Here is a 12,582-nt window from a genome sequence, read left to right as displayed (position 1 = left end):
CACGTGTGTGGAACAGGTGTTGGCATCGGCAGTTGTCAAAGTCAAATCAAATGTATTTGTCACATGCGCTGAATACAACTGGTGTAGATTTGACCATGAATTGCTTGCTTATGATCCCTTCCCAACGATGCAGAGTTAAAAAAAGAATATAGAAAATAGAAACACAAGAGGAATCAACTAAAATACATGAGAATGGAGCTACATACAGGGAGTACCAGTACCAGATGAATGTGGGTACATATGTACATGAAGGCAGGGTAAAATGGACTCTGCATCAGGATATGGACAGGTGGACCCGTGATTGACAGGTCAGGAGTTTGGACAATTGCCAATTATGGATGCTTTAGTGCAGCAGTCAAAATGGTACTGAAAGCAGGCCTATTACATTCTAGACCACCATGTCCCATGGGACAAAGAGTAGCCAAAGCATGGCGTTTAAATTGTCATTGTCAACTTCTGAATCAGAACAAGGCATGCATTTAGATTGTCAAACTTACTCAAGGAATGAATAAGTGAGTCAAGGATATTATTTACATAACAAATGTAATTGAAATTCACAGACAGGCAGGTCAAGCAAGGTTGACCCATAGCAGGTCCATGTCAGAGGTGATCATGAGTGTGGAGTGGGAGTAGCCTGTAGTGGTGATCTCAGAGAAGATGTCTCAGAGAGTTTGATTCATGGTCACAGCAGAATTCTACCATGGCAAGGCAGTAAAGTATTCTCACATAAAGATTACAGTGTACTGCTGACCGCCATCTGCCCTGGCAGCTCTTTCCATCCTCAGTGGTCCTTCGTTACTGTCACGTTCTGACATTAGTTCCTTTGTTATGTCTTTGTTTTAGTATGGTCAGGGTGTGAGTTGGGTGGGTTGTCTATGTTCGTTTTTCTATAATTTGGGATTTCTGTGTTCGGCCTAGTATCGTTCTCAGTCAGAGGCAGCTGTCAATCGTTGTCCCTGATTGAGAATCATACTTAGGTAGCCTGGGTTCACTTTTGAGTTGTGGGTGTTTGTCTTCCGTGTCAGTGTTTGTTACCACACGGGACTGTTTCGTTTCTTCACGTTTATTGTTTTGTTCCAGTGTTCTGTTGTGTTTTGATTAAACATTATGGAGACTTACCACGCTGCGCATTGGTCCTCCGATCCTTCTCACTACTCCTCCTCAGAAGAGGAGGACGAGATCCATTATAGTTACATTGAACCAGTGTAAAACTGTGACTATGTGGAGTGAGCCAGAGACTAGAGTCTGAGAGTAGGCCACTTCATTGCTGAATAGGCTAGTTCAGAATTTCCATTTTTGCATTGAATCACGTTCTCACAATCAGCATTTACCATTATTAGTAAATTGCTGGCATGTGAGGGTGGAGAATTGGTGTGCTGTTCATTTGTAGATAGCAATGCACACATATTTCAAGCTATTGTGACAGGTAGGCAATTGCATCCACTCACCTTTTTTTTCAAATGCACCAAATCAGGCTGTGAATGTGACCAGAGTACTGGAGAGCATGTGCCCGAGGCATTCATTTGTTGCATTTGTTGTAACAGCATTCATTTGTTGTATTTCTATGAGTATCCATTTCTAAACGGACACAGAGGACAGGCTTCCCACTACGTTAGGATCCTTCTCCACTGCATTTCTAAACGGACACAGAGGACAGGCTTCCCACTACGTTAGGATCCCTCTCCGCTGCATTTCTAAACGGACACAGAGGACAGGCTTCCCACTACGTTAGGGTCCCTCTCCGCTGCATTTCTAAACGGACACAGAGGACAGGCTTCCCACTACGTTAGGATCCTTCTCCACTGCATTTCTAAACGGACACAGGACAGGCTTCCCACTACGTTAGGATCCCTCTCCGCTGCATTTCTAAACGGACACAGAGGACAGGCTTCCCACTACGTTAGGATCCCTCTCCGCTGCATTTCTAACCGGACACAGAGGACAGGCTTCCCACTACGTTAGGATCCCTCTCCGCTGCATTTCTAAACGGACACAGGGGACAGGCTTCCCACTACGTTAGGATCCTTCTCCACTGCATTTCTAAACGGACACAGAGGACAGGCTTCCCACTACGTTAGGATCCCTCTCCGCTGCATTTCTAAACGGACACAGAGGACAGGCTTCCCACTACGTTAGGATCCCTCTCCGCTGCATTTCTAAATGGACACAGAGGACAGGCTTCCCACTACGTTAGGATCCCTCTCCGCTGCATTTCTAAACGGACACAGAGGACAGGCTTCCCACTACGTTAGGGTCCCTCTCCGCTGCATTTCTAAACGGACACAGAGGACAGGCTTCCCACTACGTTAGGATCCCTCTCCGCTGCATTTCTAAACGGACACAGAGGACAGGCTTCCCACTACGTTAGAAATCCGGAGCTGCATTTCTAAACGGACACAGAGGACAGGCTTCCCACTACGTTAGGGTCCCTCTCCGCTGCATTTCTAAACGGACACAGAGGACAGGACTACGTTAGGGTCCCTCTCCGCTGCATTTCTAAATGGACACAGAGGACAGGCTTCCTCTGTGTCCCTGCTTTTCTAAACGGAACAGCAGGCTTCCCACTACGAGGGTCCCTCTCCGGCATCTAAACGGACACAGAGGACAGGCTTCCCACTACGTTAGGGTCCCTCTCCGCTGCATTTCTAAACGGACACAGAGGACAGGCTTCCCACTACGTTAGGATCCCTCTCCTCTGCATTTCTAAACGGACACAGAGGACAGGCTTCCCACTACGTTAGGGTCCCTCTCCGCTGCATTTCTAAACGGACACAGAGGACAGGCTTCCCACTACGTTAGGGTCCCTCTCCGCTGCATTTCTAAACGGACACAGAGGACAGGCTTCCCACTTACGTTGGGATCCCTCTCCGCTGCATTTCTAAACGGACACAGAGGACAGGCTTCCCACTACGTTAGGGTCCCTCTCCTCTGCATTTCTAAACGGACACAGAGGACAGGCTTCCCACTACGTTAGGGTCCCTCTCCTCTGCATTTCTAAACGGACACAGAGGACAGGCTTCCCACTACGTTAGGTCCCTCTCCGCTGCATTTTAAACGGACACAGAGGACAGGCTTCCCACTACGTTAGGGTCCCTCTCCTCTGCATTTCTAAACGGACACAGAGGACAGGCTTCCCACTACGTTAGGATCCCTCTCCGCTGCATTTCTAAACGGACACAGAGGACAGGCTTCCCACTACGTTAGGGTCCCTCTCCGCTGCATTTCTAAACGGACACAGAGGACAGGCTTCCCACTACGTTAGGATCCCTCTCCGCTGCATTTCTAAACGGACACAGAGGACAGGCTTCCCACTACGTTAGGGTCCCTCTCCACTGCATTTCTAAACGGACACAGAGGACAGGCTTCCCACTACGTTAGGGTCCCTCTCCTCTGCACTTTAAACGGACACAGAGGACAGGCTTCCCAGCACTTTTAAACGGACACAGAGGACAGGCTTCCCACTACGTTAGGGTCCCTCTCCTCTGCACTTTTAAACGGACACAGAGGACAGGCTTCCCACTACGTTAGGTCCCTCTCCTCTGCACTTTTAAATGGACACAGAGGACAGGCTTCCCACTACGTTAGGATCCCTATCCGCTGCACTTTTAAACGGACACAGAGGACAGGCTTCCCACTACGTTAGGATCCCTCTCCGCTGCATTTTTAAACGGACACAGAGGACAGGCTTCCCACTACGTTAGGATCCCTCTCCGCTGCACTTTTAAACGGACACAGAGGACAGGCTTCCCACTACGTTAGGATCCCTCTCCACTGCATTTCTAAACGGACACAGAGGACAGGCTTCCCACTACGTTAGGGTCCCTCTCCACTGCATTTCTAAACGGACACAGAGGACAGGCTTCCCACTACGTTAGGATCCCTCTCCGCTGCACTTTTAAACGGACACAGAGGACAGGCTTCCCACTACGTTAGGTCCCTCTCCGCTGCACTTTTAAACGGACACAGAGGACAGGCTTCCCACTACGTTAGGGTCCCTCTCCGCTGCACTTTTAAACGGACACAGAGGACAGGCTTCCCACTACGTTAGGGTCCCTCTCCTCTGCACTTTTAAACGGACACAGAGGACAGGCTTCCCACTACGTTAGGATCCCTCTCCGCTGCATTTCTAAACGGGACACAGAGGACAGGCTTCCCACTACGTTAGGATCCCTCTCCGCTGCACTTTTAAACGGACACAGAGGACAGGCTTCCCACTACGTTAGGATCCCTTCTCCGCTGCATTTCTAACCGGACACAGAGGACAGGCTTCCCACTACGTTAGGATCCCTCTCCACTGCATTTCTAACCGGACACAGAGGACAGGCTTCCCACTACGTTAGGATCCCTATCCACTGCACTTTTAAACGGACACAGAGGACAGGCTTCCCACTACGTTAGGATCCCTCTCCGCTGCATTTCTAAACGGACACAGAGGACAGGCTTCCCACTACGTTAGGATCCCTATCCACTGCACTTTTAAACGGACACAGAGGACAGGCTTCCCACTACGTTAGGATCCCTCTCCGCTGCACTTTTAAACGGACACAGAGGACAGGCTTCCCACTACGTTAGGATCCCTCTCCGCTGCACTTTTAAACGGACACAGAGGACAGGCTTCCCACTACGTTAGGATCCCTCTCCACTGCATTTCTAAACGGACACAGAGGACAGGCTTCCCACTACGTTAGGGTCCCTCTCCGCTGCATTTCTAAACGGACACAGAGGACAGGCTTCCCACTACGTTAGGGTCCCTCTCCTGCTGCACTTTTAAACGGACACAGAGGACAGGCTTCCCACTACGTTAGGATCCCTCTCCGCTGCATTTCTAAACGGACACAGAGGACAGGCTTCCCACTACGTTAGGATCCCTCTCCGCTGCACTTTAAACGGACACAGAGGACAGGCTTCCCACTACGTTAGGATCCCTCTCCGCTGCACTTTAAACGGACACAGAGGACAGGCTTCCCACTACGTTAGGATCCCTCTCCGCTGCACTTTTAAACGGACACAGAGGACAGGCTTCCCACTAGAGGACGTTAGGATCCCTATCCACTGCATTTCTAAACGGACACAGAGGACAGGCTTCCCACTACGTTAGGATCCCTATCCACTGCATTTCTAACCGGACACAGAGGACAGGCTTCCCACTACGTTAGGATCCCTCTCCGCTGCACTTTTAAACGGACACAGAGGACAGGCTTCCCACTACGTTAGGATCCCTCTCCGCTGCATTTCTAAACGGACACAGAGGACAGGCTTCCCACTACGTTAGGATCCCTCTCCACTGCATTTCTAAACGGACACAGAGGACAGGCTTCCCACTACGTTAGGATCCCTCTCCGCTGCATTTCTAACCGGACACAGAGGACAGGCTTCCCACTACGTTAGGATCCCTCTCCGCTGCATTTCTAAACGGACACAGAGGACAGGCTTCCCACTACGTTAGGATCCCTCTCCACTGCATTTCTAACCGGACACAGAGGACAGGCTTCCCACTACGTTAGGATCCCTCTCCACTGCATTTCTAAACGGACACAGAGGACAGGCTTCCCACTACGTTAGGATCCCTCTCCACTGCATTTCTAAACGGACACAGAGGACAGGCTTCCCACTACGTTAGGATCCCTCTCCACTGCATTTCTAAACGGACACAGAGGACAGGCTTCCCACTACGTTAGGATCCCTCTCCACTGCATTTCTAAACGGACACAGAGGACAGGCTTCCCACTACGTTAGGATCCCTCTCCACTGCATTTCTAAACGGACACAGAGGACAGGCTTCCCACTACGTTAGGATCCCTCTCCGCTGCATTTCTAAACGGACACAGAGGACAGGCTTCCCACTACGTTAGGATCCCTATCCGCTGCATTTCTAAACGGACACAGAGGACAGGCTTCCCACTACGTTAGGATCCCTCTCCCCTGCATTTCTAAACGGACACAGAGGACAGGCTTCCCACTACGTTAGGATCCCTCTCCCCTGCATTTCTAACCGGACACAGAGGACAGGCTTCCCACTACGTTAGGATCCCTCTCCTCTGCATTTCTAAACGGACACAGAGGACAGGCTTCCCACTACGTTAGGATCCCTCTCCGCTGCATTTCTAACCGGACACAGAGGACAGGCTTCCCACTACGTTAGGGATCCCTCTCCCTGCATTTCTAAACGGACACAGAGGACAGGCTTCCCACTACGTTAGGATCCCTCTCCACTGCATTTCTAAACGGACACAGAGGACAGGCTTCCCACTACGTTAGGATCCCTATCCGCTGCATTTCTAAACGGACACAGAGGACAGGCTTCCCACTACGTTAGGATCCCTCTCCCCTGCATTTCTAAACGGACACAGAGGACAGGCTTCCCACTACGTTAGGATCCCTCTCCCCTGCATTTCTAAACGGACACAGAGGACAGGCTTCCCACTACGTTAGGATCCCTCTCCCCTGCATTTCTAAACGGACACAGAGGACAGGCTTCCCACTACGTTAGGATCCCTCTCCACTGCATTTCTAACCGGATTGCCTCCAGAACATTTTGGTTTGGTCTGATTCATCCTCATCTGAGCGGGTCCAGATGCAAGACCTGCGTCACTGCAGTGGATTGGTATTCTGCTGGTAACAGGGTTTGCCTCAAGTGAAAGACGGGATGATTTCCCCAACTGGCAGTCAGGTATGGCGGGACAGTTGTTAACAGGCCCATTAGACATGCACACGTCAGCAACAGAAAACATACATTGATTTATTTGGAGGCATGGGCTTGAATTATTATTTGTGTCATAACAGAGAGAGCGAGAGCGAGAGCGAGAGAGTGTGTGTGTGTCGGGTGGGGGGGTGAAGGGAGAATTACTTTCCATTGTGGCACACTGGTCTGAACATCAGAGAGCACTCATGACATAAACATGCAAATGAAATGTGATGACACCTCATTTGGCCGCCTTTCGTTCCAGTACTCTGCTGCCTGTGACTGGAACGAATTGCAAAAATCGCTGAAGTTGGAGACTTTTATCTCCCTCACCAACTTCAAACATCAGCTATCCGAGCAGCTAACCGATCGCTGCAGCTGTACATAGTCTATAGGTAAATAGCCCACCCATTTTCACCTACCTCATTCCCATATTGTTTTTATACCGTTTTTTTTATTTATTTACTTTTCTGCTCTTTTTCACACCAATATCTCTACCTGTACATGACCATCTGATCATTTATCACTCCAGTGTTAATCTGCAAAATTGTATTATTCGCCTACCTCCTCATGCCTTTTGCACACATTGTATATAGACTGCCCATTTTTTTCTACTGTGTTATTGACTTGTTAATTGTTTACTCCATGTGTAACTCTGTGTTGTCTGTTCACACTGCTATGCTTTATCTTGGCCAGGTCGCAGTTGCAAATGAGAACTTGTTCTCAACTAGCCTACCTGGTTAAATAAAGGTGAAATTTAAAAAAAAAATGTAAATGAATGGAAATGAATTATATGACACAATAGTAACAGATTGTGTTGACAGTCTGAATGTTCTCTCCATCGAGTAGTATAAAGGACTAATTTTCTCCTCGGGCCCTCATGAAGGTTTACAAAAACCCTCTGTGTCCCTCTGTGCAACACAAACAACTAACTTATTGAGCTGTAAAACATACAAATGTGCCTTGGGTTCAAAATTCTGGTGGAAAATGTCCCAATGTTGTGGCAGACGGCTGCTGAAATATACATGTTTTCCTGAGCACCGTTAAGTAGATGGCTGTTGGCTGATTATCATGGCTCCCTGTTTAAATGCATTGTTTGATCAATTCCCCTGGAGCTGGAATAATGAGGTCCCAGGGTTCTGCTGTAGAAAGCAGAGCACACAGGCAGACAGACAGACATGCAGGCGGGCGGACAGGCAGGCAGAGGGATAAAGGAGAGAGAGAGATATATTATAGCCATAATACAAAATGTCTCTATTCCTTTGGAACTTTGTGAGTGTAATGTTTACTCTTCATTTTATATTGTTTATTTCACTTTTGTTTATCTATTTCACTTGCTTTTGCAATGTAAACACATGTTCCCATGCCAATAAAGCCTTTCGTATTGAATTGAATGGAGAGAAACAGAGAGAGACAGAGCAAAAAATAAAGAGAGAGAGAGGAACACCTGCAGCAGTGGCACAACCTCGGCACCATCACCAGCCTTCTATAAGTCTCACACACAAGATCTCATACTAGCTCACACTCATCCACACATGCGATCTCAAATGCTGTCTTCAGACAAAAACATAAGAATTCTCATAGGATATGAGACTTGGACCAGGGAGAAAATGTAACCTAGATATAGAGATGCATCCCGTATCCTCTCATCCATTCCATTTCATTTGGACTGATTTGCATGCCAGACAGATGCTGGCTGCTGTTATTCAGTGTGACTGACATTGACTAGGTTTATTAGAGAGCCAGGCCGTCAAACAGCTGGGGCCCCTTCTTTGAAGGTTACTCCCAGAGTGCTCCACACCCGACATGACATCCCCCTGGGCTGCAGCCCAGTGTCCTAATCTCTACCTCCCTCTCTCCCTTGCTCATTGCCTCCTAAACAACACCACCACCACCACTCAGACGTAGTGTACACTGGCCTTCCTCCTGACATCTCTGCTCTGTACAGCCATTTCCTCTGAGATAGCCAGGCCTCATTTCTCTGAGCTGATGTTAATCTGTTGTTGTGTTTCCTGAACACTGTGTTACTCTTTCAGGGCTTTGGAAATGAGCAGAGGAAGATTGATGGGGTTATGTAATTAGGCCTTCTCAAATGGAGAGTTTGATTGGCAAGGGCAATTAGTCAGGGCCGGTGCAGTGGCAGTTTTCAAAATGCCTATGTCAAATCACATTTCACATGTTTGCAGACAACAGGTGTAGAATAACAGGAAAATGTTTACTTACAGGTCATTTTATAACAATGCAAAGTGAAAGACAAATAAAACATTTTATTTAAAAAAAAATGAAATAGGGACACAAGGAATAAATACACAGTGAAAAACAACAAGGCTGTATACAGGGAGTGAAAAACAACAAGGCTGTATACAGGGAGTAGTAAACAACAAGGCTGTATACAGGGAGTAGTAAACAAAAAGGCTGTATACAGGGAGTGAAAAACAACAAGGCTGTATACAGGGAGTGAAAAACAACAAGGCTGTATACAGGGAGTAGTAAACAACAAGGCTGTATACAGGGAGTAGTAAACAACAAGGCTGTATACAGGGAGTAGTAAACAACAAGGCTGTATACAGGGAGTCCAAAACAACATGGCTGTATACAGGGAGTCCAAAACAACATGGCTGTATACAGGGAGTCCAAAACAACATGGCTGTATACAGGGAGTAGAAAACATGGCTATTTACAGGGAGTAGAAAACATGGCTATTTACAGGGAGTAGAAAACAACATGGCTGTATACAGGGAGTAGAAAACAACATGGCTGTATACAGGGAGCAGAAAACAACATGGCTGTATACAGGGAGCAGAAAACAACATGGCTGTATACAGGGAGCAGAAAACAACATGGCTGTATACAGGGAGTAGAAAACAACATGGCTGTATACAGGGAGTAGAAAACAACATGGCTGTATACAGGGAGTAGAAAACAACATGGCTGTATACAGGGAGTAGAAAACAACATGGCTGTATACAGGGAGTAGAAAACAACATGGCTGTATACAGGGAGTAGAAAACAACATGGCTGTATACAGGGAGTAGAAAACAACATGGCTGTATACAGGGAGTAGAAAACAACATGGCTGTATACAGGGAGTAGAAAACAACATGGCTGTATACAGGGAGTAGAAAACAACATGGCTGTATACAGGGAGTAGAAAACAACATGGCTGTATACAGGGAGTAGAAAACAACATGGCTGAGGGAGTAGAAAACAACATGGCTATATACAGGGAGTAGAAAACAACATGGCTATATACAGGGAGTAGAAAACAACATGGCTATATACAGGGAGTAGAAAACAACATGGCTGTATACAGGGAGCAGAAAACAACATGGCTGTATACAGGGAGCAGAAAACAACATGGCTGTATACAGGGAGCAGAAAACAACATGGCTGTATACAGGGAGTAGAAAACAACATGGCTGTATACAGGGAGTAGAAAACATGGCTGTATACAGGGAGTAGAAAACATGGCTGTATACAGGGAGTAGAAAACATGGCTGTATACAGGGAGTAGAAAACAACATGGCTATTTACAGGGAGTAGAAAACAACATGGCTGTATACAGGGAGTAGAAAACAACATGGCTGTATACAGGGAGTAGAAAACATGGCTATATACAGGGAGTAGAAAACAACATGGCTATATACAGGGAGTAGAAAACAACATGGCTGTATACAGGGAGTAGGAAACAACATGGCTGTATACAGGGAGTAGAAAACAACATGGCTACTCACAGGGAGTAGAAAATAACATGGCTACTCACAGGGAGTAGAAAATAACATGGCTACTCACAGGGAGTAGAAAATAACATGGCTATTTACAGGGAGTAGAAAATAACATGGCTACTTACAGGGAATAGAAAATAACATGGCTATTTACAGGGAGTAGAAAACAACATTGCTACTTACAGGGAGTAGAACATAACATTGCTACTTACAGGGAGTAGAACATAACATTGCTACTTACAGGGAGTAGAACATAACATGGCTACATACTGTAACGGTTTTCTAGGTGTGGTGAAGGAGAGTCGACCAAAACACAGCGTGTAGATTGCGATCCATGTTTAATCAAACAAACATAAACACGAAATAACACAAACACTACAAAACCAATAAACGTAGAAAACCGAAACAGCCTATACTTGTCAAGTAACAAAGACACTAAGGACAATCACCTCGACAAACTCAAAGAATATGGCTGCCTAAATATGGTTCCCAATCAGAGACAACGATAAATACCTGCCTCTGATTGAGAACCACTTCAGACAGCCATAGACTTTGCTAGATCACCCCACTAGCTACAATCCCAATATATACACACCAAAACCCCAAGACAAAACACCACAATACAAAAACCCCATGCAACACCCTGGCCTGACCAATACATAAAGATAAACACAAAATACTTTGACCAGGTAGAACATAACATGGCTAAAATAACATGGCTATATATATGAGTAGAACATAACATGGCAGGGAGTAGAACATAACATGGCTACATGGCTATGGCTACTACAGGGAGTAGAAAACAACATGGCTACTTACAGGGAGTAGAAAACAACATGGCTACTTACAGGGAGTAGAAAACAACATGGCTACTTACAGGGAGTAGAAAACAACATGGCTACTTACAGGGAGTAGAAAACAACATGGCTACTTACAGGGAGTAGAAAACAACATGGCTGTATACAGGAGTAGAAAACAACATGGCTACTATACAGGAGTAGAAAACAACATGGCTGTATACAGGGAGTAGAAAACAACATGGCTGTATACAGGAGTAGAAAACAACATGGCTGTATACAGGAGTATACAGGAGTAGAAAACAACATGGCTGTATACAGGAGTAGAAAACAACATGGCTGTATACAGGAGTAGAAAACAACATGGCTGTATACAGGGAGTAGAAAATAACATGGCTGTTTACAGGAGTAGAAAACAACATGGCTGTATACAGGGAGTAGAAAACAACATGGCTGTATAGAAAACAACATGGCTGTATACAGGGAGTAGAAAACAACATGGCTATATACAGGGAGTAGAAAACAACATGGCTACTTACAGGGAGTAGAAAACAACATGGCTACTTACAGGGAGTAGAAAACAACATGGCTGTATACAGGGAGTAGAAAACAACATGGCTGTATACAGGGAGTAGAAAACAACATGGCTGTATACAGGGAGTAGAAAACAACATGGCTGTATACAGGGAGTAGAAAACAACATGGCTGTATACAGGGAGTAGAAAACAACATGGCTACTTACAGGGAGTAGAAAACAACATGGCTGTATACAGGGAGAAAACAACATGGCTAGAAAAACAACATGGCTATTACAGGGAGTAGAAAACAACATGGCTACTTACAGGGAGTAGAAAATAACATGGCTATTTACAGGAGTAGAAAACAACATGGCTACTTACAGGGAGTAGAAAACAACATGGCTACTTACAGGGAGTAGAAAACAACATGGCTACTTACAGGGAGTAGAAAACAACATGGCTACTTACAGGGAGTAGAAAACAACATGGCTACTTACAGGGAGTAGAAAACAACATGGCTACTTACAGGAGTAGAAAACAACATGGCTACTTACAGGGAGTAGAAAACATGGCTACATTACTTACAGGAGTAGAAAACAACATGGCTACTTACAGGAGTAGAAAACAACATGGCTACTTACAGGGAGTAGAAAACAACATGGCTACTTACAGGGAGTAGAAAACAACATGGCTACTTACAGGGAGAAAAACAACATGGCTACTTACAGGAGTAGAAAACAACATGGCTACTTATACAGGGAGTAGAAACAACATGGCTACTACAGGGAGTAGAAAACAACATGGCTACTTACAGGGAGTAGAAAACAACATGGCTACTTACAGGGAGTAGAACATAACAT

Source organism: Oncorhynchus keta, unplaced genomic scaffold (genome assembly GCF_023373465.1).
Source record: "Oncorhynchus keta strain PuntledgeMale-10-30-2019 unplaced genomic scaffold, Oket_V2 Un_contig_2790_pilon_pilon, whole genome shotgun sequence".
Taxonomy (NCBI): domain Eukaryota; kingdom Metazoa; phylum Chordata; class Actinopteri; order Salmoniformes; family Salmonidae; genus Oncorhynchus; species Oncorhynchus keta.
The sequence above is the reverse complement of the archived record's forward strand: the minus strand, read 5'-3'. Positions refer to the sequence as shown.